A 26930-nucleotide genomic window follows, 5' to 3' on the forward strand; every position below is an offset into this window, starting at 1 on the left:
TTAACTGCTTAAGTCCCTTAATTGCTGAGTCCCTTAACTGCCACCCCATTCTCTGTTTCCTGGTCCAAGACATTAAATTCTTCAACTCTCAAACTAATACCCCCAAAGCATATCTTCCTGCTCTGAAAACTTAAGTTACTCCCTCTACACTTTAAGTTCATATTTCCTCAGCTTGGGCTTCCAGTGATTTCTTTTTTCTTTTTCTTTTTTTTTAATCTATACACATAGTGGTGGAGCCAAACCTGACCTGATGTGTCTCCCAAATAGGCTTCAAGCTTTGCTAATGTAGATCTCTACCTAAATCTTTCTCTTCACCTATTGAAATTCTACCCATCCATGATAAAGGCAGCCCCAATTTTATTTTCCTTATAAACTTTGTTTTTTCCTTCTCATACCTCCTCAGAAGTAAACCAAAATAATTAGTATACATGGATCAATTATGTTCCCATTTCCTCTCAACACTTTATATCTTTTAGGGAACTTGTCAAATTCTGCCATTATTTTTGTTTTTCTGTTTGTCTTTTACTTTTACTTATAGTTTGAAGGCATAGGCTAGGCACTTTTTTCTTTCTTGTGTTTAAATCTTCAAAATCTTGAACCGTAACACAAGACAAAAAGGTTTACTTCAGTGATTTACCAGTAAGTCAAGCTATGGACCATTAACAGCCTTTTGGAAAGAGGTGCTGGATTTGATTCGCTGGTATTTCATGGAGGATTTCTGTTTCTATAATTCATGATATTGGTCTGTGGTTTTTCTTTTGCTCTCTTTTTCTAGCTTTAGAATTAGTTTAATAATGGCCTTATGGAGTGATTTAAGAAGTAGTCCCTTTTCCTCTGTGTTCTGGATGTTGATAAATGATTGGTATTATTTAAATATTTGATAGAATGAACCAGTGAAGCCATCTGGTTATGGACTTTTCTTTGTGGAACGGTTTTAAATTATTAATTCAGTTTCTTTCTCTTTACATGTTATATGTAAGTCTATTGAGATTTTCTGTCTTCTTGAGTCAGTTTCAGTAATTTGTGTGTCTAGGAATTTTTCCAGTTCTTCTAAATTGTCTAGTTTGTTGGCATAAAGTTGTTCATAGCATTTACTTCTAATCCTTTTAATTCGTGCAGAGTTGGTGGTGAGGTCCCCCCTTTCATTCTTGATTTTGGTAGTCCATTTCTCTTTTTTTCTTTGATCATATCAATTTTATTCTGTTCAAAGAACCAACGTTGTGGATCCTTCTGATCTTTCCCTAGTTTGCCTGCATCTCCCTTGTTTCAACCCTGATCTTTATTATTTCCTTTTTTTTTTTTTTTTTTTTTTTTTTTGCGGTACGAGGGCCTCTCACTGTTGTGGCCTCTCCTGTTGTGGAGCACAGGCTCCGGACACGCAGGCTCAGCGGCCATGGCTCACGGGCCCAGGCGCTCCGCGGCATGTGGGATCCTCCCGGATTGAGGCACGAACCCATGTCCCCTGCATCGGCAGGCGAACTCTCAACCACTGCGCCATCAGGGAAGCCCTATTATTTCCTTTTTTCCTGCTTGCTTTAGCTTTAATTTGCTGTTCTTTTTCTAGCTGTTTAAGCTTAGATTATTGATTTAAGGTCTTTCTTCTTTCCAAAACATAGGCATTTAAAGCTGTACATTTGCTGGTAAGCACTGCTTTAGCTGCATTACATAAATTTGTATATGTTGTGTTTTCATTTTCATTCAGTTCAAAATACTTTCTAATTTCCTCTTGATTTCTTCTTTGAACCATGGATTATCTAAAAAGTATATTGTTTAATTTCAAAATATTTGTGAATTTCCCCCAATATCCTTTTGTTGTTGATTTCTAATTTAATTTTGTTAAATTTGGAATACTTATTTTTTACTGTTTCAGTCCTTTAAATTTGAGACATGTCTTATCATCTAACATATGAAAGTTCCATTGTATTCATGAGAAGAGTATGACTGAATTGACATCAACCTCTTATGAAACGGTAGCTTACAGGACTCTGTTTACTATGTTGCAGACATAAATTTGTTGCCTAAATAAAGGACAAGAATAGATGCTGAAGAAGCAAAGGAGTGGACTGTGCTGGATATATTCTGTTTGCACCTCAGATCCATTCTCTGTTCTTCTCCCCTCTACTATGTCTTGTGGAGTTGAACTCTAGGACTTTACCAGTCAGCTTATTTACCAGCCAGGGTCAGGCAACCTCTGGCTTCTGGTTACATTAGCCAGTTAGGAACACTAGCAGAATACTGGCATATTGACGGGAGGAAAGATAAAGCTTTTTTTTTTTTCTGCCCTTTACCTCCATGGTGTTGCTATGGGCCACACATCTCACAGGCTCCTATCAGGTAGCTCACTCTCCACACAGCACTTTTCTCTCCAGATTCTGTTTCCCTTCACCCATTCAGTTCTAGGAATGGCAAAAGATCTCCCATTATTTCTAGCTCAGGTTACTGCAGTATTCATTGTAGTTTCCCTATATCCTGCCCACATTATAAAGAGTCCTTCAGTAATTTACCCAAGTTGAGAGTGCTGTTTCCTGCTAGGACTCTAATTGATTAGAGATCATCCGAGTAATGGAGAAAAGTAAGAGAATGCAGAGGTTTTGATTCAAAGATATTCCATTTAGAAACTTGGCAGTGAACAGGTAGATGCACGAGACACAGAAATGATAGATGGGTCACTTGTTTTGTGTTTTAAAAATGGAAGTCTATGCATCAAGAAAGCAGAAGGTGAGAAGTCGATGCATAGAGAGAGAGATTGGAGGTGCTGGGAATAGAGTAAATAATTGCAGAATGGGGATGAAGATGGAATCAAGAGTGCAAAGTGAAACTTGTGGGAAAGGAGAGAAGTACTACATGTTTCTTCTCCTAAACTGCAGGGAAGAAACTGAGGATAATCATTGATCAGTGGTTCTCAGTTTGGTCTCCACATTAGCAACCAACATCACTGGGAACTTAGAGAGAAATACAAATTATAGGGCTCCACTCCAGTTCTATGGAATCCAAAATGTGTAGACTGGATCCCCACAATCAATGTTTTAGCAAGGCCTCCAGGTGATTCTGATGCATGCCACGTTACTCTGATACTAAAACCAGGCAAAGATGCCACAGAAAAAGAGAAACTACAGGCCAATATCCCTGATGAACAAAAACACAAAAAATCCTCAACAAAATATTATCAAAGTGAATTCAACAATACATTAAAAGGCTAATACACCATGATGATGTGGAATTTAACTTCAGGAATGCAAGGGTGATTCAATATCTGCAAATGAAAATGAAGGATAGAAATCATATCATCTCAATAGATGGAGAAAAAGCATTTGACAAAATCCAACATTCATTTGTGATGACTCTTAACAAAGTGGGTTTAGAGGGAATAAAGGCCACATATGACAAGCTCAGAGCCAGCATCATACTCAGTGGTTGAAAGCTAAAAGCTTTTCCTCCAAGATCAGGAACAAAACAAGGATGCCAACTCTCACCACTTTTATTCAGCATAGTATTGGAAGCCCTAGAGCAATTAGGCTAAATAAATAAATAAAAGGCATCCAAATTGCAAAGGAAAAAAGTAAAACTTCCACTATTTGCAGGTAACACATTATTTACAGAAAACCCTAAAGACTCCACCAAAAAACTTAGAATAAATGAATTCAGTAAAGTTGCAGTATACAAATCAACGTGTAAAAATCTGTTGTGAATCTATACCTTAATAAAGAACTATGAGAAAGAGGAATTAAGGAAATCCCTTTTATAATTGCATCAAAAGGAATAAAATACTTTGGGATAAATATAACCAAGGAGGTGAAAGACCTATTAAAACTATAAAATACTGATGAAAGAAACTGAAGAAGACACAAATAAATGGGAAGATATTCTGTGCACATGGATAGGAAGAATATTGTTAAAATGTTCACATTACTTGAAGCAATCTATGGATTCAATGCAATTCCTATCAAAATTCCCATGGCATTTTTCACAAAAATAGAACAGACCTAAAATTTGTATGGAACCACAAAGAACTCAAATAGCCAAAGAAATACTGAGAAAGAACAAAGCTGGAGGCGTCGCACTTCCTGATTTTAAGCCTATAGTAATTAAAACAGAATGGTATTGGCATAAAAATAGACACGTAGATCAATGGAACAGAACAGAAACCCACAAATATATGGCCAATTTATGACAAAGGAGCCAAGATTATACAATGGGGAAGGGATAGTGTCTTCAATAAACAGTGTTGGGAAAACTGGACAGCTGCAGGGAAAAGAATGAAACGACTACTATCTTATATAAAAAATTAAAATGGATTAGATTTGAGTGAAATACCTGAAACCATAAAACTAGGGGGGAAAAAAGGGGGTAAGCTCCTTGACATCGGTTTTGGTGATGGCTTTTTGGATTTGTCACCAAGAGCAAAGGCAACAAAAGCAAAAACAAAGTGGGACTACATTAAACTAAAAAGCTGCACAGCAAAGTAAACCATCAACAAAATGGAAAGGCAACCTACTAGATTGGAGAAAATATTTCCAACTTACATTTCTGATAAGGGAATAATCCAAAACGTAAAAAGAACTCATACAACTCAGTAGCAAAAAACAAACAAAAAAACAACAAAAATTGATTAAAAAATGGGCAGAGGACCTGAAGAGACATTTTTCCAAAGACTACATAGAGATGGCCATGAAAAGATGCTCAACATCACTAATCATCAGGGAAATGCAAATCAAGACCATAATGAGATATCACACACCTGTTAGAATGGCTATTATCAAATAAACAAGAAATACCACGTTTTGGTGAGAATGTGGAGACAGGAACCCTTGTGCACTGTTGGTATAAGTGAAATTGGTGCAGCCACTATGGAAAACAGTATGGAGGTTCCTCAAAAAATTAAAAATAGAACTACTGTATGATCCAGCAACTCCACTTCTGGGTATTTATCTGAAGAAAATGAAAATACTATTTTAAAAAGACATATGCAGCCCCATGCTCATTGCAGCATTATTTACAATAGTGAAGATATGGAAACAACCTAAGTGTCCACTGATGGATTAATGGATAAAGAAGATGTGATACACACACACACATACACACACAGTGGAATATTATTCTATAAAAAGAAGGAAATCTTGCTATTTGCAACATCATGGATGGACCTTGAGGGCATTATACTAAGTGAAGTAAGTCAGACAGGAAAGACAAGTACTGTATGATCTTACTACGTGTAATCTAGGAAAAACAGAAAACAACAAGAAAAAAACCAAGCTCATAGAGACAGAGAGCAGATTGGTGGTTGCCAGAGGTGGGAGGTGAGGGGTGAGCAAAATGGGTGAAGGGATTCAAAAGGTACTAGCTTCCTGTTATAAAATAAGTATAACTTCCTGTTATAAGTCATGGGGTGTTATGTACAGCACTGTTAAACAAAATTTTTGTGACTCTGTATAGTGACAGATGTTAACTAGGTTTATGGTGATCATTTCACAGTATATGTGAATACTGAACCATTCTGTGGTACACCTGAAACTAATGTTTATGTCAGTTATACCTCAATAAAAAAATTTCTAGCACCATTCTTTGTTAGAAAATAAAAATTAAATGGCCCAAGTTAAGACTGTGTGGGAAAAATTATAGGGCCAAACTCAATTTCAAATATTGAAGACAGACTGTGACTTCTCAAGTAATCAGGTATTCTGTTTTATAGTCTCCCTTCACCTATCTTTTATACACTTAATTATGTGCATATAGTCTTTTTAGATTCCACACCTGGTATAACTAAGTTTGGAATTAATTTGCATAGAAAACGAACTAGATACATTGTTAGGTGGTTGTGAATATGAATTTATAATGCACATAATTTTCCAAATGCTTAAAAGTTTTGTTTAGCTATGGAGCTTAATTTAGTGTGTATTTGGAGCTCCTAAAAAATAAAATCCTACAAATATGCTCCTTTTAAAATAGATGGCATTTGAAATAGATGGCAAATATTTTGTACCTTTTAAGATTTGGCTAAAAATATTAAGGGAATCTTCAATCCCTTCATCTGCACATGAGATGATGAAAAAAAGGTGATGTAACTTTGTTTTTTTTTTTACTTACATAGACTTTGGGAGCACAATTTAGCGTGCACTAGGATTTCTACTTTTAAGATAGAGAAAAGACATCTTCAACTTTCTCTTGAAAAATCACCTCTAAATAACAAGAAAAGCAAGAAGCAAACACACAGTTCACTTTTGATCAAATCAGGACATATCTCTAAGACTGCACCACAGTGTAGGAAGACAGAATGAGTGTGGGTCCTATGAAATTTCTAGTAGAATGGCCTCCACTTTTATTAGTTTATTATAACTACATAAAGCCCTTGTTCTTTAACTATTTTCCTTTTTCAGCTGGTTCTGATTTGAGCTCTTCTTGGTCCAATACATCTATCCTGAGCTGCTCAAAATTTCCCCAGAACTCAGAGTAGATTTGGTCATCCACTTTGGGGAGTTTCAGGTATTGTAGGTCAACTGATGAAACTGGCTTGTGATAAACTTAAGCATGCTGCTTGCTCATGGCCCAAGCCATCTCAATATCAGGCTGACCCCAGGCCAGCATCTCACTGGCTCATCACCTGTTCTACTGATCACTGCCATGTTGCAGCCCACAAAGCACGGTCTCACTTTCCCTACAGTGATTTTGTGTGTGTGTGTGTGTGTGTGTGTGTGTGTGTGTGTGTGTGTGTGTGTGTGTGTGTGTGCGTGCGTGTGTGTGTGTGTGCGCGCGCGCGCGCGCGCGCGCACACTCCTTCCCCAGTTGACTGGAAGGGGCCAGAACTAACTTACCTTGCAAAAATAAGTACTGGAGATCTATTCAGCACAGTGCCTGTAGCTAACAGTATGACTGTATACTTAAAACATGCAGATCATGTGTTGTTACCACACACATGCAAAATACTACTGTTAAAGGGGGTGGGAGGAAACTGGGAGGTGATGGATTTGTCAACAGCCTTGACGGTGGTGATGCTTTCATGGCGTGTTCTTATTCCCAAACTCATCGAGTTGTATACATTAAAAACGTACAGCTTTTTACATATCAATCATACCTCAGTAAAGTGGTTTTAAAAGTAAACAGAATTTAAAAAAGAACAGAAGAGCTGAAAGTGATGCCTCTGAGCTGGGGTTAGGGGCCACTTTTGGCACAAGTCTTTTTAGCAGGGTTTGACTTCTAAGCTCTGCAAGTGTATGTTACTTATATAATAATGTAAAGACTGTAAAGTTAACTATAAGCTCAGAAATGTAGTAAGTAGATTGATGGTTTTATAGAAGAGAGAACCAGACATAATTTTTGCTCAGTATAAATATTGATTGAAATTGTGTTTAATCTTAAAATTTGAGACTGTATAAAATAAGTGCCCCAAACTTGGTTAACATGAAAGTTCTAATTATTAAGCCAAGTTTCCTTCATAAAGTAAGCCCCAGTTTCAGAAAACGTACAAGTATAAAGCATCTGTCTTCACTCTGATGTACTGTAACTGCATTAGGTATTTTAAGGTAAAATCTATGGTGGAATGTAACAAACATGTAGATTATTTACATATATAAAATCTTGTTCCCATTCCTGAGTACATTTCACATTTGTTAAAGTAATACTAAACTTCTGAATCTGATTATGATGTATTAATGATATGAAAAGAGGTAAACTGTGGATTCTGATAAGTTACCAATATGTGCCATATAATTATAGCAGCAGACAGCAGATCTGAATAAACCCTCTTCTAATAATCATATTAATTGCTGGGTCTTCCTATATGGACTATCAGTAAAGAAAATAAATACAAAGCAGGAAGTTAAAGTCAGTTAAAATTTCTGAAGGCTTCACATTGATTTCTACTAAAGTTAAGCACGTTTAAAGCTGGTTTTAATTTTTTTTTTTTTGCAGTACACGGGCCTCTCACTACTGTGGCCTCTCCCACTGTGGAGCACAGGCTCCGGACGCGCAGGCCCAGTGGCCATGGCTCACAGGCCCAGCCGCTCCACAGCACGCAGGATCCTCCCGGGCTGGGGCACGAACCCGTGTCCCCTGCATTGGCAGGTGGACTCCCAACCACTGTGCCACCAGGGAAGCCCAAAGCTGGTTTTAATTTTGTGTTTGATTTGAGCCTAAGAGTCTTCTTCAGAATTGCTCTTTTAAGAAAGCATGTGGGGAGGAGTCAAGATGGCGGTGTGGGAAGACATGGAGTTAGCGTCTCCCCACAACTAGGGTGCCTCCCTGGTCGCTAGTGGGGGGCTCTGACCCTCAAGGAGATGGGAGGAACCCCAAAGTGAACTGGTAGGATGTAGGGGGACCGAGGGGAGAGGAAAAGTGGAGGCCAGACAAGATTGGTGCCCCTGAGGCCTGGGAAATCAGGAGAAGCAGGCGGGAGGGGCCCTCCAGGAGGAGCAGGAGAGGAGAGGAGGGCGTTTGCCCCATCCACTCGAGCACAGGAAGCCTGCTGGGCTCCCAGGTGAGGTCCCCTGCCCTCTGAGACTGGGGTGGGGGGCATGCCTGGGCCCCTTCTGTTCCTTGAGCTTAAGCCCTACCCCCCCACAGCCTCCAGGGCCTTTTCCAGCCCTGTGGGTCCTGAGCATTGTCCCCGCCCACCACCCAGACCTCGCCCTTGCTTAGGCCCCGCCCCCCACAGCCAAGGCCTTCCCCCCCTTTTTTCCTTTCCCTCCTCTTTTTTACTATTGTGGTACTGATGTACCTTCCAGTTTTTGATTCATCTCTATTTTTATTTTTACATTCTTTATAACATGTCTGTTAGGTTCCTAGTCTAATTTTATTTTTTACTTTGTTTTTTGTTGTTTTTTTTTGCCTTCCCACATGGCTTGCGGGATCTTGATTTGCAAGCCTGGGGTTGGGGGGAAGCTCCTACAGTGGGAGCTCCGAGTCCAAACCACTGGACTAACAGAGAACCTCAGACCCCAAGGAATATTCATCGGAGTGAGGTGTCACAGAGATCCCCATAGCAGCACCAGCACCCAGCTCTACCCAATAGCCTACAAACTCCAGGGTTGGACGCCTCACGCCAAACAACCAGTAAAACAGGAACACAATCCCACTCATAAAAAAAAAAAAAAAATGAGACGGCAAAAAAATATGTCACAGGTGAAGGAGTGAGGTTAAAACCTACAAGACCAAATAAATGAAGAGGAAATAAGCAATCTACCTGAAAAAAAATTCAGAGTCATGATAGTACAGATGATCCAGAATCATGGAAATAGAATGGAAGCCTGGATTGAGAAAATACAAGAAATGCTTAACAAAGATCTAGAAGAACTAAAGAACAAACAGATGAACAACACAATAACTGAAATGAAAAATACACTAGAAGGAATCAATAACAGAGGCAGAAGAACGAATAAGTGAGCTGGAAGACAAAATGGTGGAAATAACTGCCAAGGAGAAGAATAAAGAAAATAGAATGAAAAGAATTGAAGACAATCTCAGAGACCTCTCTAACAACACTAAACACACCAACATTCGAATTATAGGGGTCCCAGAACAAGAAGAGCAAAAGAAAGGGTCTGAGAAAATACTTGAAGAGATTATAGTGGAAAACTTCCCTAATATAGGAAAGGAAATAGTCACCCAAGTCCAGGAAGCACAGAGAGTCCCATACAGGATAAACCCTAGGAAAAACACACCAAGACACATATTAATCAAACTAATAAAACTTAAATTCAAAGAAAAAATATTAAAAGCAGCAAGGGAAAAACAAAAAATAACATACAAAGGAATCCCCATAATTTTATCAGCTGATTTTTCAGTGGAAATTCTGCAGGCCAGAAGGGAGTGGCAGGATATACTTAAAGTGATGAAAGAGAAAAACCTACAACCAAGATTACTCTACCCAGCAAGGATCTCATTCAGAGTCAATGGAGAAGTCAAAAGCTTTTCAGACAAACAAAGCTAAGAGAATTCAGCACCACCAAACCAGCATTACAACAAATGCTAAAGAAACTTCTCTAAGTGGGAAACACAAGAGAAGAAAAACACCCACAAAAACAAGCCCCAAACAATTAAGAAAATGGTAATAGGAACATACATATCAATAATAACCTTGAATGTAAATGGATTAAATGCCCCAACCAAAAGACACAGACTGGCTGAATGGATACAAAAACAAGACCCATATATATGCTGTCTACAAGAGACCCACTTCAGATGTAGGGATATATACAGACTGAAAGGGAAGGGATGGAAAAAGATATTCCATGCAAATGGAAATCAAAAGAAAGCTGGAGTAGCAATACTCATATCAGATAAAATAGACTTTAAAATAAAGACTGTTACAAGAGATAAGGAGGGACACTACATAATGATCAAAGGATCAATCCAAGAAGAATATAATAACAATAACAAGTGTTTATGCACCCAACATAGGAACACCCCAATACATAAGGCAAATACTAACAACCATGAAAGGAGAAATCGACAGTAACACAATAATAGTAGGGGACTTTAACACCCCACTTATACCAATGAACAGATAAAACAGAAAATAAATAAGGAAACACAAGCTTTAAATGACACAATAGACCAGATAGATCTAATTGATATTTATAGAACATTCCACCCAAAAGTGGCAGAATACACTTTCTTCTCAAGTGCACATGAAACGTTCTCCAGGATAGATCACATCTTGGGTCACAAATCAAGCCTTGGAAAATTTAAGAAAATTGAAGTCATATCAAGCATCTTTTCTGACCACATTGCTATGAGATTGGAAATCAATTACAGAAAGAAAACTGTAAGAAACACAAACACATGGAGGCTAAACAGTGCACTACTAAATAACCAAGAGATCACTGAAGAAATCAAAGAAAAAATACATAGAAACAAATGACAATGAAAAACAACGACCCAAAACCTATGGGATGCAGCAAAAGCAATTCTCAGAGGGAAGTTTACAACAATTCAATCTCATCTCAAGAAACAAGAAAAATCTCAAATAAACAATCTAACCCTACACTTAAAGCAACTAGAGAAAGAACAACAAAGAAAACCCAAAGTTAGTAGAAGGAAAGAAATAATAAAGATCACTGTAGAAGTAAATGAAATAGAAATGAATAAAACAATAGCAAAGATCAATAAAACTAAAAGCTGGTTCTTTGAGAAGATAAAATTGATAAACCCTTAGCCAGACTCATAAGAAAAAAAGGGAGGATGCAAATCAATAAAATCAGAAATGAAAAAGGAGAAATCACTACTGACACTGTAGAAATGCAAAGGATTATAAGAGACTACTACAAACAGCTATATGCCAATAAAATGGACAACCACGAAGAAATGGACAAACTCTTGGAAAGGTACAATTTTCCAAGACTGAACCAGGAAGAATTAGACAATAACAGACCTATCACAAGTATTTAAATTGAAACTGTAATTAAAAATCTTCCAACAAAAGTCCAGGACCAGATGGCTTCACAGGCAAATTCTATCAAACATTTAGAGAAGAGCTAACACTGATCCTTCTCAAACTCTTCCAAAAAATTGCAGAGGGAGAAACATTCCCAAATTCATTCTACAAAGGCACCATCACCCTGATACCAAAACCAGAAAAAGATATCACAAAAAAAGAAAATTATAGACCAATATCACTGATGAACATAGATGCAAAAATCCTGAACAAAATACTAGCAAACAGAATCCAACAGCACATTAAAAGGGTCATACACCAGGATCAAGTGGGATTTATCCCAGGGATGCAAGGATTCTTCAATATATGCAAATCAATCAATGTGATACACCATATTAACAAATTAAGGAAGAAAAACCATATGATCATCTCAATAGATGAAAAAAAAGCTTTTGACAAAATTCAACACCCATTTATGATAAAAACTCTCCAGAAATGGGCATAGAGGGAACTTGCCTCAACATAATAAAGGCCATATATGACAAACCCACAGTGAGCATCATACTCAATGGTGAAAAACTGAAAGAGTTTCCACTAGGATCAGGAACAAGACAAGATGTCTACTCTTGCCACTCTTATTCAACATAGTTTTGGAAGTCCTAGCCACAGCAATCAGAGAAGAAAAAGAACTAAAAGGAATACAAATTGGAAAAGAAGAAGTAAAACTGTCACTTTTTGCCAATGACAATGATACTATACATAGAAAATCCTAAAGATGCTACCAGAAAACTACTAGAACTGATGAATTTGGTAGGGTTGCAGGATACAAAATTAATGCACAGAAATTTCTGGCATTCCTATACACCAACAATGAAAAATCAAACACCCCCATTTACCATTGCAACAAAAAGAATAAAATACCTAGGAATAAACCTGCCTAAGGAGATGAAAGACTTGTACTCAGAAAACTACAGGACACTGATGAAAGAAATCAAAGATGACATAAACAGATGGAGAAATGTACCATGTTCTTGGATTGGAAGAATCAATATTTTGAAAATAACTATACTACCCAAAGCAATCTACAGATTCAATGCAACCCCTATCAAACTACCAATGGCATTCTTCACAGAATTAGAATAAAAAAGTCTTACAATTCGTATGGAAACACAAAATACCCCGAATAGCCAAAGCAATCTTGAGAAAGGAAAACGGAGTTGAAGGAATCAGGCTCCCCGGTTTCAATCTATACCACAAAGCTACAGTAATCAAGACAGTATGGTACTGGCACAAAAACAGAAATATAGATCAATGGAACAGGACAGAAAGCCCAGAGATAAACCCACGCACATATGGGCACCTAATTTACAACAAAGGAGGCAAGAACATACAATGGAGAAAAGACAGCCTCTTCAATAAGTGATGCTGGGAAATCTGGACAATCTGGACAGCTATAAAAGAATGAAATTAGAACACTACCTAACACTATATGCAAAAATAAACTCCAAATGGATTAAAGACTTAAATGTAAGACCAGACACTATAAAACTTTTAGAGGAAAACATAGGAAAAACACTCTTTGACATAAACCACAGGACGATCTTTTTTGACCCACCTCCTAGAGTAACAGAAATAAAACCAAAAATAAACAAATGGGACTTAATTAAAAGCTTTTGCACAGCAAAGAAAACCATAAATGAGACAAAAAGACAACCCTCAGAATGGGAGAAATATTTACAAATGAAACAACAGACAAAGGATTAATTTCCAAAATATACAAACAGCTCATGGAGCTCAGTATCAAAAAAACAAACAATCCATTTAAAAAATGGGCAGAAGACCTACAGAGACATTTCACCAAGGAAGACATACAGATAGCATGGCCAACAGGCACATGAAAAGATGCTCAACATCACTAATTATTAGAGAAATGCAAATCAAAGCTACAATGAGGTATCACCTCACACCGGTCAGAATCGCCATCATCAAAAAAGCTAGAAAAAGTAAATGCTGGAAAGGGTGTGGTGAAAAGGAACCCTCCTATACTGTTGGTGGGAATGTAAATTGATACAGCCACTATGGCAAACAGTATGGAGGTTCCTTAAAAAACTAAAAATAGAACTACCATATGACCCAGCAATCCCACTTCTGGGCATACACCCTGAGAAAACCATAATTCAAAAAGAGACATCCACCACAATGTTCACTGCAGCACTATTTACAATAGATAGGACATGGAACCAACGTAGATGTCTATCAAAAGATGAATGGATGAAGAAGATGTGGCACATATATACAATGGAATATTACCCAGCCATAAAAAGAAACGAAATTGAGTTATCTGTGGGAGGTAGATGGACCTAGAATCTGTCACACAGAGTGAAGTAAGTCAGAAAGAGGAAAACAAATTCCGTATGCTAACGCATATATATGGAATCTAAAAAAAAAAAAAAAAATGGTACTGATGAACCTAGTTGCAGGGCAGGAATAAAGATGTAGACGTAAGAATGGACTTGAGGACACAGGGTGGGAGGGGGAAGCTGGGGCGAAGTGACAGTAGCATCGACATGTATACACTACCGAATGTAAAATAGTTGGCTGGTGGGAAGCAGCCTCATAGCACAGGGAGATTGGCTCGGTGCTTTGCGGTGACCTAGGGGGTGGGATAGGGAGGACGGGAGGGAGGCTCAAGAGGGAGGGGACATGGGGACATGTGTATGCATATGGCTGATTTGCTTTGTTGTGCAACAGAAACTAACACGGTATTGTGAAGCAATTATACTCCAATAAAGATCTATTAAAAAAAAAAAGGGAGCATGTGAATCCTAAAGGTGTTCCAAAATTAGAGATTTTTACAGGTTACTGGGAGTTCACGAGTCCACATTTCATGCTTTAATGTAGTAAAAGTCTCCAAATGAGACACTAATCTTTCATATTCATAGCAACAGATGGCATACTAGTTTAGAATTTTTAAGTTGTGAATTGTATCACACTTATTAGTAAAAATAGAAAAATGGATGTTACAGGAAGAGTGGATGGTGTGAAAGGGTGGTATGATGAGGCATGAACCACAGTGATTGTGAGGGGAGACGGGACTGCTGGGCAGTTTGCATCTCTCTTTGTGAATATCAGTGTGACCTCTGAACCCCACGAGGTGTCTGCCCTGTGGTTCTCGTGGTATGTGAAGCAGTGTGGAGGCACCACTCGGATATCCTCCATTACCAACGGGGCCAGGAACGGAAGTCTGCAGGTGGATCTGGTCAGCCAAGCAAGCGGATAATGCACCTCCTCGGGGACAGAGTGAAGCTGGGGTGTCCTGTCACCTATGTGGACCAGTCAGGTGACAACATCATGATGGAGATGCTGGATCATCAACTTTATGAGTGCCGATACGTAATTAGTGCCATCCCTCCAACTTTCACTGCCAAGATACACGTCAGAGCAGAGCTTCCTTCAGAGAGAAACCAGTTAATCCAGCGTCTTCCAGTGGGGGCTATCATTAAGTGCATGACGTATTACAAGGAGGCCTTTTGGAAGAAAAAGGATTACTGCGGCTGTATGATCATCGAAGATGAGGAAGCTCCGATTTCAATAACGCTGGATGACACCAAGCCAGATGGATCGCTGCCCACCCTCATGGGCTTCATCCTTGCTCGAAAAGCTGACCGCCTTCCTGAGGTCCATAAAGAACTAAGGAAGAGGAGAATCTGTGAGCTGTATGCCAAAGCGCTAGGATCCCAAGAAGCTTTACAACGGTGCGCTATGAAGAGAAGAACTGGTGTGAGGAGGGGTACTCCGGGGGCTGCTACACTGCCCACCTCCCCCCTGGGATATGACTCAGTACGGAAGGGTGATTCGCCAGCCCGTAGGCAGGATTTACGTTGCTGGCACGAAGACTGCCACATAGTGGAGCGGTCACATGCAAGGAGCGGTAGAGGCTGCAAGGAGCGGTAGAGGCTGGAGAACGGGCAGCTGGAGAGGTCTTGAATGCTTTGGGGAAGGCGGCAAAGAGAGACATATGGGTCCAAGAACCTGAATCAGAGGATGTTCCAGCTGTAGAAATCACGCACACCTTCTGGGAGAGGAACCGGCCTTCCGTGACAGGCCTGCTGAAGATCGTCGGATTTTCCACATCGATAACTGCCCTGTGGTTTGTGGTGTACAAATTCAGGCTGCCGACCTGATCCTGAAGTTTCGGCTTCATGCTTTCTGCTTACTCTTTCCCAGCATCATCAGAAGCCAAATGTTGACAAATCGGAAGGCTGTGTCATCGGATCATCTTTAAGTGCACTGATTTAACCCCTCAGTTTAATCTCTGTATCACCTCCTTAATTTCCGTAAGATCAAGCTCCGTCTTGTGACTTGTCTGTAGACCAGCTTGTGTTGATTGCTAGAAAATCACCTTGTGATCAATTTCTTAACTTCAAGAAATTAAAGCTGACGTGCTCATAAAAAAAAATAGAAAAACACTCAAGTTTTGTAATCCTAGTATTCCTTTTATTTTCAATCCCAGTGAAATGGAAATAACATTAAGCTGGAGTGAAAAGATGAATTTTCCTTTACTTTCTAAGAATAACATAGCAGTGACCAGCCTGGGTTTGCTTATTACTCTGATTCTGTTACCATAAAATAGAATAGTGTATTTGACTCATTTTGTGTCATTAGAAATGGAAAACTTTTAGAGGCAAAGAGCCATTTAGTATGGTTTCATATTAGATGTAAGCCCATAACTATGTATCTAAAACCATCAACATCACATCCATTACCAAGCATTTGTTTAAATAGAGAGTAGAATTCAAGGACAGGGAATAGCATGTAGCCCTCCTGCCTAGGGACTGATGTTTGAGTGATGAGTGGCAGGAAGTAATATAATGTAGTATGTTCTAAGAACCTATAAGAAGAGATATTGGAAATAAGTACTATAATTAAAGGTAGTGGCTGAGATTTAAAGAAAGTAAATTTGGGACTTCCCTGGTGGTCAAGTGGTTAAGAATCCGCCTTCCAATGCAGGGGACAGGGACGCGGGTTCGATCCCTGGTCAGGGAACTAAGATCCCACAGGCCGTGGGGCAACTAAGCCTGCATGCTCTAGAGCCCACGTGCCACAACTAGAGAGCCCGTGTGCCGCAACTACTGAGCCCGCACGCTCTGGAGTCCGAGTGCCACAACTAGAGAGCCTGTGCGCTCTAGAGCCCATGTGCCACAACGAAGATCCTGCGTGCCACAACTAAGACCCAACGCAGCCAAATAAATAGATAATTTAAAGAAAGAAAATAAATTTGCTCTTTGGTTGTATATTATACATTTATGTTGCATTAGTTAAATAGAGCCCTCCAAATGACCTTATCTTAAACTTTTGGGAACTGTACACCATTCAAGGTGAAAAGCAGACTTCTTAGAAAAGAGGTTTATTTTCTCTTTAACATCATTTGCCCTCAGAGTTGTTGGTGTAAACTTGCTATTCTTCTAGGGTAGAAACCAAAGACATATATATATAATATATATATATATATAATATATATATAATTTCACTAGGTTTGCCATAGGATTATTACTTTCATCAGTAAGATGCTATAACACTATGTAAATGAACTATTTGTAGAGTTCTTGTGAGGCTGAAGCAGTTTGGTATCACAACAGGATTAGGCAGTTTACAGAAATATCCAACATTTAAAAATAGGGCAGAAATGTGTGCTCAGTGCAGAGTTCCCTAAAATGTTTTCTATGGAATGCTAATTCTGAGGGCTGTTGATAGTTCTATATATTTCTAAAAAGCCCAGTGGCTAATTTAATTTGGGAAATGCTGGGTTAAAGACCACAGGACTTCTCAGAACCTTTAATTTGCTAATATGCATTGAAAACTCTCAAGAAGGAACTTTTATAACATGCTTTATTTTAAAATGTATATTAAATTCATTTAATCAATGAACTCTTTTCTTTTCTTTTAGCAATATCCCTAGGGACTGGAGTTCTATGGAGAATATCTGAATCACACTGGCATCAAAGTTAGATAAAGAAGCTCTGGAATTAGACAAACTAGCAAGTCATTTTACCTCTCTGAGCCCTGGGTTCTAACCTATACATTAAGAAGAATAATTCCTACCTAATGGGAATATTAGAGATTGCTAATTCATGTAAAGAACATAGCTTATTATAAGCAGTAAAAATGCTGACTTATCAAAACAGCATTAATTGGAGAAGCAGAGATCACAAATGCAGCCACTGTTCATTCTTTGGTAGAATGTACAATAACAAGCCCAGAAAACTGGGTAGTATGTCACCAAAGACAACTGTGAAGCAATAGGAAAAATCGGAACTGTTTTATATTAAAATGTAAATTTTGCATTGGTTTATGAGTCATAATTTGATCCATAATTGAGTCACTACTTATTAAACTGAGTATTTTCATATACGCTATCTCATTTAATCTTCATAAAAAACTAAGACCCAAATGCAGCCAAAAAGAAACAAATAAATATTTTAAAAAATTCTCAAAGTGATAAAAGTATAGAGATGGAGAACAGATTAGTGGTTGGCAGAGGACAGAGACTTGGCGGGGGGAAGGGGGTGGTTAGGAGAGAGGGCCACAGATACGCAGAGGCAGCGCAGAGGAGTTCTTTTCTGGTGATGGAACGGTTCTGTGTCTTGATTGTGGTGATCATTATGTGAATCTATAGGTGGTATGAAATGGTATAGAACTATACATACCCACACACACACATCAATACAGGTTAAAAAATGATGGAAACTGAGTAAGGTCTACAGTCCAATTAACGGTAATATACCAGTGTCGACTTCCTGGTTTTGATATTGCACTGCATCACTATATACTGTCCTATAATTGTGACGTCATACTATAGCTATACTTCTGATATCATAATTTGGGGAAGTTGGTTGAAGGCTACATGGGACTCTGTCATTTTTGCAACTTCTTGTGAATCTATATTTCAAAATACAAAAGTTAAAAGAAAAGTGCATGTGGGATGAGAGCGATTATTGCTACCATCTTGGAGACAAGTTACACAGTCCTACAGCTAAGTGAGTAAATAGTAGCACAGAGACTGAGGACCCGGGCTCTTGGAGCCAACAAACAAGAGCTGTGACCCTGGATGATCTGCCCAAGAGGACGGGGCAGGCCCCAGACATGGTTTGGTGAGACCGTCATGGCGCCAACTCCATTAACTCAGGCTCAGGATGTAGTGTCTGTCTTTGAGGGTGAAGAGTCTACTAGAATGGGTAATTAACTGACAAAAATTAAAGGAAAATATAGACAGAGATCCCATCCTGAAAATGAGGCCAAATTGGAGAAGGGAATGGGTAGCCTGACATTCGGCAGACCCCAGGAGCTCTGGTGGCAGAGGGAATCTGAGCCAGTGGGTCCTGTGCTGTCTGTGTGACTCATCACCAAGTCCTGCAGCGTGGGGTCCAGAGGCAGGTAAAGTGCACAGACGGTCGAAAGAGCCCTGGATCTCGGACAGACCCCTCGTGGGGAGGCGCCAGACAATAAAGACAGAAATCAAGGGAGGGTCAAAGCACCAAGAGAATTAGGGCACTTTCTCTTCCAAGGAATCCTAGGCTCCACCTCCTTTCCTTTACCACTGCCTTTCTTAAACATGTTTCCAATCTGGAAATGACTGCAAAGCACTGTACTTCTTTTTATAGAACTGAGATACTGCTTTATCAAGATTAAGGTTACACTTAGGCAGAATCAAACCACATATGGTGACCTGAAGTCATTCTGTTTCTTTGGACAGAGGGAGGGTTTTGAGTGTCGATGTGCTTCATGGACACTGTCAATGCTTCTTTGAACAAGAAAGAGCTTTTAAAATAATCACAGCGCAATCCCCCCAAAAAGCTAAGTCAGGGCTTCCCTGGTGGTGCAGTGGTTGAGAGTCCACCTGCCAATGCAGGGGACATGGGTTCGTGCCCCGGTCCGGGAAGATCCCACATGCCGCAGAGCAGCTGGGCCCGTGAGCCATGGCCACTGAGCCTGCGCATCCGGAGCCTGTGCTCCGCAATGGGAGGGGCCACAACAGTGAGAGGCCCGCGTACCGCTAAATAAATAAATAAATAAATAAATAAGCAAGCAAGCTATGTCAATACATTTAAGTATCTGGACTTAAAAATTTCCCTGACCAAGTAGGTCTCTTGTTCACTTTCCAAGATAGTAAACCATAGTGTTACCTGCTCTTTCCTTCCATCCCTGTCCCCCAGGAGATGGGGCTAGGCCAATAGGTTGAGTGTGTGTTCTCATTAATTGTAAATGGTCATGTGGGGCTTCCCTGGTGGCGCACTGGTTGAGAATCCGCCTGCCAATGCAGGGGACATGGGTTCGAGTCCTGGTCCAGGAAGATCCCACATGCCGTGGAACAACTAAGCCCATGCTTTGCAACTACTGAGCCCGCGTGCCTCAACTACTGAAGCCCACGCGCCTAGAGCCCGTGCTCCGCAATGAGAAGCCACCGCAGTGAGAAGCCCGCACACCGCAACGAAGAGCAGCCCCTGCTCGCCGCAACTAGAGAGAGCCCGTGCGCAGCAACAAAGACCCAATGCAGCCAAAAATAAATAAATTAAAAAAATAAATTTATTTTAAAAAACAATTGTAAATGGTCACAGGAATGAATGCTGGATGTCTTCTTACTCAGCGTCCCTGCCTTTCCACCACATCCCCGGGAAGAACATCTCGTACAGGCCACCTCCATGGCCCTGCAGTTGCCCCAGCTCCACACTCCTGCCCACACACAGCCATGACTCAGTCCCCTACTTGAATGTTAGAAATGTCAGCTACTGGGTACACAGTCCAAATGCTTTCTTAGGACCTAATGTGCTCTCTAGTGATAGTCTGGCTTTTACATAGAGGATGTTAAAAAAATCAGTTTGATAGTCAGTGTTTCCACACAGATGAGAGGTCTGTTTTCATTGGCTGCTGAATAAGCAGTACTTCCAAATCTTGGGTTTAGTGTAGGATGCTATTGAAACACACGCTCTTAGTTAGACGGAACATTTGTGAACAATCATTCTAGCGATAAATGCACTTGTTCAGCTGCCCTTATGACTTTTAAATTTGGCATGTATTTTATATAGACTTTTCCATTAGAACATAACTCCAAGTGGTACCAAACATCACCCTGGCTGTATTTTAACAATGACAGTAGTGGCTATGAAGGCCAGGATTTCAATGAGCAGAAGTTTTTTACACGCACAGGAAGATGATTCTGAATTTAGTTTTACATATTGGATACGTGCATTGCATAAAAGCATGAAGTGACGCTTCAGCAGGAAGCCAGGCTGGTGGCACACAGACCAGAAATTAGTGCAAAGAGGTTTAAGCCCCGTTGTTTGATTGTGCTGCAATCTGTTGGCTGGCCTACCATACCCTCCCCTGCCTAGAACTGCAATATTCCAACAAGAATCTGGTTAACACTTGTCCCCTAGCTCAGTGAGTTGCCATCAAAGTTAGTTTTTTAAAATCGCAAAGCTCTTTGAGCTCTCAAAGTGGGAATTCGCTTTTATTTTCTATTCTAAAATAGGCTATTCCTGGCCCAGGCCCTAGGGCATAGCTAATCTTGCACACTGCATGGCATGTGGGATCTTAGTTCCCTGACTAGGGACCGAATCCCTGCCCCCTGCACTGGAAGCTCAGAGTCTTAACCACTGGACCACCAGGGAAGTCCCAGGGCATAGCTCAGAGTCCCCTTCACACACATCTGTTAGGTTACCCTGATTCCTCTGTAGAAAGCACAGCCTTGATCAGGGGTACTGGAAACCCTCAGGAGATAGCCCGTATTGTAAACTAGCTTTCTGAAGAACCCAAACTATTTCTTATGGCAAAAGGAGAGCTCGGCAGATATTTTTTATTAGGAAAAATATATGCCAAAGAATTGGGCCTCATTTTATATCTGACTCTTGAGTCTTGGCTTCACGACTCTTGCCTACGAATCATCTTGTGATACTTTACAAAAACATTTCCGTGACTACGTATTGCCAGGCTCTGCGAATCAATGCATGTTTTAATCGAAGAGAAAATATGGATTTTGTGTATATTCTGAACATCAGCAGGGAATCAAACTTTGTTCTGAGCATTGAGTAAAGATTTTAGTGACCAAGCAGGGATTGGACTGCCTTCATTCACACAACCTTCGACACAGTAACTTTCGCTTTGGCCTAACTCCACCCAGAAGATATTTATAATCAGCAGTCCAATCTGTAGGCTAGAGCCAATGTTGAACATTTTGGCTGGATAATATAGCGATGTCATCTTTGTCGCTCTCGAGGCGGTGACATTCCCACAGATGACTCTGCAATTGATCTTGTGGTGAATGTGCAGGCCAGTCATCACAAAGTACTGCAGGTATGGTAAGCGATACAGAACCGTAATCTGCATTCACCAGTGCACGCTCATACACACTGGATCGTCAATGATGGCTTGACTTTTCAGAAAACATCCTCTTGATGGCAAGTCCCTCGCTGAGACACATGTGAGGGGATTAGGTGTTTCAGCAACACTTAATATGGGTGAAAAACATGGCAGAACCCCAGGAAGGCTAAAGCTCTTAGCTGCAGCGTGAGGACTGCAGGTGGTTTCCTTGCCTTAATTAAGGCTGGAAGCATTGATGATGTGGCTTAAGAAGGAGACTGACACCTGAAGATCACTTCAGGTGATGTAGGGATCTAGAACTTCCTACAAAGAACCACTTGCTTCCCTAGTGGCTTTATGTCACATCCCTTAAAATGTCAAGTGGAAGCTTCCAGCCACATTCACTGAACACCGAGATCTCAATGCACAGTGGTAACAGCAGTTTTGCAAAAGGCTTTGATAGAAAACCCTGGAAACTCAAGAGACCCAGCAGCCTGGAGTGTTTGGACTCTCTAAGGAAGTATTCAGAGAGGCTGTTGCCTTGAGCAGAGAACAGCCACTCTGCCCACTTCTCACTGAGCCAGTGTGATAAGGGCTGCTCGAACCCTGCTGGGCTGCTCCTTAGGAGATGGGCGTAGACGCCTGCACTTAGTCACACGCTCTTTCTGAGCCACATGGAGCTGGGGGTGGGGTGGGGGGAGGAGGATACTCAGACAAGATAAAGCTCGCTAAGCCTGTCCTGTGCTTATGGACGTCTACGAGCACTGCTACAAACTGCGCAGAATCCTAGGCATCTTTCCTGGCCCCCTTGCGATAGCATCCGGTTCCTCAGCTAACTCCCCCCAGGCGCAGTGAAGAGCTAGGGTGAACAGTAGCTTCATCACCATGAGAAACCAGGACATGTGGGCAGAGGGGAAGATGTGGTGCTCCCGTGACTGTGGGCTGTCATCGTCAGGGATGTGAGCAGGGCCCCTATCTACCAACAGCAAGGAGACTCCACACCGGAACTCTTCCCGAGTTCTGCTTAAACTTGGTTTCTAATTTCTTGAAACGGTCATGGGATCTACAGCTGAGATAAGGGTATTAATATTCACATATTGACTTTGCTTTTAAATTGCATCAGAAAATACTGGGAGCTTTCAAAACTTGCTGTAATATTCGAGCATAGAATAGGACACTCTATCAGACTGTAAACCTTCCCACTGGATCTTGCATCTCGCGTGTGTGTGTGTGTGTGTGTGTGTGTGTGTGTGTGTGTGTGTAACGGTTTCTGTGAGGTCTTTAGCTATGCAGGGCTCGTCAGCTGATTTACGCTCCAGCATGGTGAACAGCAGGGTAAGCCTGGGTTCCCTTGGACCCAGTAAGGCTATGATTTTGTGGGAACGTTTATAATATCACGTTTGCTGTCTCTCTTCTCCTAAAGGGTGACTGAGGAAACCGGTGATGTCCCTGGGGCTTTTGCATGAGTCAGGCAGCGCCGCTTGCCTGTGAGCTGTTGGCAGGCTCCAGCCACCAGCCCCTCCCCGTCCTGGGAAGCACATCCCTCTTGCTTTCATGCATTCCTTATTCTGTCCTGAAAAATGTTTTTTCCTTAAAAGAGAGGGGTGGGTGTGTGTGTGTGTGTGTGTGTGTGTGTGTGTGTGTGTGTGTGTGTGTGTGTGTGTGTGTGTGTGTGTGTGTGTGTGTGTGTGTGTGTGTGTGTGTGTGTGTGTGTGTGTGTGTCTTATATGCTTCAAATTCCCTTCCATTTTATAGGGGGGTCGCATGCTATTTCCAAGACAGAGACATTCTATGAGAAACAGGTTTCAATAGAGAGTCCGAAATGACAGGAATGGTTTAAACCCAGCACTGGGGAGAGAATGCTGCCTCTAGGTAACACACATCGAAAACGATTCCAAATGTTTTCTCTGATGCCAGCGGTGCAACCTTCTGGATAAATCATTTCACACCACCCTGTTCAGCACACTGAGTGCAGATGCATGCCCCGGCCTCAAAGATCTAGGACGGAAGAGCAGCCGCCCCTGCAGTGCCACCACCCCAGGAGGCGCTGCTGGCTGTTGCGGCCCAGCACGCCCCCAGCAGCAGCCCAGGGACCAGTGACAGGCTCCGTGTGATGCAGACCAATAAACTCGGCCCGCCGGGACCGAGTTTCCCTGGGTACACAAGCATCCCCTCCTCTTTTATTTTCCTTGGGACCCGGTGAATCATCTTTTGTACCGTCTTACATGGTGTGACTCATTTCAGGCTATTTTCTGCCCAGTCTCAGCCCAGTGGCTCATCTCTGGAGAGGCCCTTCCTCATCTGTTAAATGTCATGAGTCACTACACTGCACTTGGTAGCAACTCCAGGCTCGCTTCACGGGCGCTGAGCGTACTCAAACAAGAACAGAGCAAAGAAACGGCCTTCCTGTGGGTGAAGCTGCCCAGGCCTCTCCCAGCCTTATTTTAAGACCATAATTTGCATATTCCTTCATGGTGGTGACAGTGTTGGACCTGGTCATTTTGCTCTCTTTGCTTTTATCGGGAGGCATGTGTGAATCAAATGCAGGCTGCAACGTCAACATCTGTTTCAAGAACTATTCAAAACAAACATGGCTCTGTGGCGGTCACTCCCATTTCCTAATGGTCCCCTTCTGCTCCCTTCTTCCAGTTTTATTTTCTTCATGTGACATTTCAGAGCAGAAAAAATCTTTTAGTTTTTAAATTTTTAAATTAAAAAAATTTGGGGGGAGGGTAGAGTTGATTTACAATGTTGTGTTAGTTTCAGGTGTACGGCAAAGTGAATCCATTAAAAAGGTTTTTTTTTTAAAAATTTCTCCTTGCATGCCCTTTCTAATGTCTGACGAAAGTTTTTCCAGTTGGAATTTAACTCGTTTAATCAGAAAAATAAGAGTTTGTCCAGTATACCTACAGGGATATTCCTATTCTCTGGAGATCTGTGAACATTCGGGTGTCTCTCTTAATTTTAAAGAAGCTCATCATGATTCCTGCTTCCACTGAAGCACCAACGAGAAGATGCAGAAGTGGCTGGTGTCTGGTTCAGGTGCTCTGGGCAGCCTTGGCTGCCCTCAGAGGTTGGCTGTGACTGCTGCTGGCCGGGGCTGCCTGCAGCCCTGCGGCATATGTGGAATCTTCTCGGCAGAACAAAGGCGATCTTTTCCCAATCGTTTGATTTCATTGTTTTCATTTTTCAGGGCAAACTTTCAGGTTTATACAAGAGTAAGACTCAGCTTTTCCTGGGTTAGGACACGGACTGTAAAATATTTTGTTGGGTCAGGACATGATGTGCCTCAACCTGAGATGTGCTCAGACTGTTGCTCCAGGCCCAAATGCCTCGAAAGTTTAGGTTCTGAAGGACAAGTGACAGGAAACAGTGGCAGCCACGCTGGATGGTCACCTAGAGAGCAAGAGGTCCTAGGTGACCTGAGCAGCGGTCCTGATGATTAGACAGTGTGGCTCTTAGTCGAGCAGCCCTGACAGGTCATCGCTGGCTTCGAGATGTGCGGCCACTCCGCAGCTGCGGCCCAGAGAACGTGAGGCATAGCATGCTTTTGCTGTGTGTTTTAAATTAGCTTAGTCAAGCTATAAATATTTGGGCTAATTTCTAAAAAATGAAATGTCTCTGTCAAAGCCAGAAGACTGGCTTGTGTGATGCAAATTAACTTCTTATGGAGATGAGGTCTGGAAAGCAGGATGGAAATGTGTTTCTAACCCCAGCTGGTCCAATAGGGTGATGGATCATAGGTTAAATTTGCTCTGAGGATTCCTCAGTTACCTCAGATTCAAATGCCTGTCTGTGGAGTCTTAGTAACCTCTGTGGAATGCCAAGACCAGCCTCGCACAAGCGTCCGCATCTCCTGATGCACAGCTCCTCCTATGAGCCGCTTCTGAACTGATTCCCACCTTCCCCTACTAGAATAATTTGTCTGTCTTTCTGCCGTGCCCTGTGTCTCCATTTCCCTTGTCAATAACAATAGAGACCCTCTATCCCAAGAACCTTTCCTATAGGTGACCTTTCTCTTCCTGAGTTTTCTTTTTTCAATTTTTTAATGAGTACACTTTAACTGCATAGTTTTGAAAAACACATAAAGCCAATATGCAGCTGCTCAAGCTCATGCTACTCTGATAAATGCAAATGAAATCAGCAACGAGATGCACTTCAGACTCAAAAGATAAGCAAAATGTCATAGTCAGAAAGTCCTGAGTGATGGCAGAGCAATGTGCATTCCGGTACCTCCAGAGAGGAGCGCAAATTGCAATATCAGGACTTGGTAAAGGCGAAGAATTGTGCTTAGGCTATAATTGATCCACTTCTATGAGCTATGAGAAATTCTTCTAGCATGTGTATAAGGAGATTATCCATATGTAATACACACAGACACACATATATAAAATGGCTAATTACAACAGTTTGTAAGAAAAAAATTGGAAACAACATAAATGTCCGTTCTTCTCTATAGAACAATACAGAAACTAAAATAAGTGAACTAGAGCGTCACATGTTGATGTGGATAAATCTCAAAAACATTCAGCCAAAAGAGCTTAATGAGTGTTATACTGGACATATTTAAATTGTAGATACTAATATTTAAATAAAGCTTAAATCTGCAAAAAACAACCTCTAGTACCCTCTTCTTTTCCCATCCCACACCCTTGTGCAGCCACCAGTGAACAGTGTTACGTATGTGGTGTCTCCCTTGGACGGCGCAGAAAGAAGACACAAAGGATGCTGTGTAGCTCTGGGCAGGGTGCCATGTTTTCCCTCCATGTTGTGGTGGGGTTTGTGGGTTTCTGTCTGCATATTTATGAGCTTCTATAGGGGGCTCTCCTCCTCTCCTTCTCTCCATTCTCACCTCCCCTCAGCCTGAATTCTTCCCATGAATCCCTTTTCAGCCCCCAACAAGGAGACTACAGTACATGAATCCTATGGCATTTCTTTCTTTTTTCTTTTTTTTTTTTTATCAGAGGATAATTGCTTTACAATGTTGTGTTAGTTTCTGCTGTACAGCAAAGTGAGTCAGCTATACGTGTACACATATCCCCTCTTTTCTGGGCTTCCTTCCCATTTAGGTCACCACAGAGCACTGAGTAGAGTTCCCTGTGCTATAATAGTATGTTCTCATTAGTTATCTATTTTACACATAGTAGTGTATGTATGTCAATCCCAATCTCCCAATTCATTCCCCCGCCCTTACCCCTGGTATCCA

The 26930-nt window shown here is 41.1% G+C and overlaps 1 pseudogene; it reads left to right on the forward strand.

Moving 5' to 3' along the window:
• The first annotated feature begins 2562 nt into the window (after positions 1 to 2562).
• LOC132530499 (amine oxidase [flavin-containing] A-like) lies at positions 2563 to 15632 on the forward strand (annotated as a pseudogene).
• The last annotated feature ends 11298 nt before the right edge of the window (positions 15633 to 26930 follow it).

The sequence above is a fragment of the Lagenorhynchus albirostris genome, chromosome 12, assembly GCF_949774975.1.
Source record: "Lagenorhynchus albirostris chromosome 12, mLagAlb1.1, whole genome shotgun sequence".
Taxonomy (NCBI): domain Eukaryota; kingdom Metazoa; phylum Chordata; class Mammalia; order Artiodactyla; family Delphinidae; genus Lagenorhynchus; species Lagenorhynchus albirostris.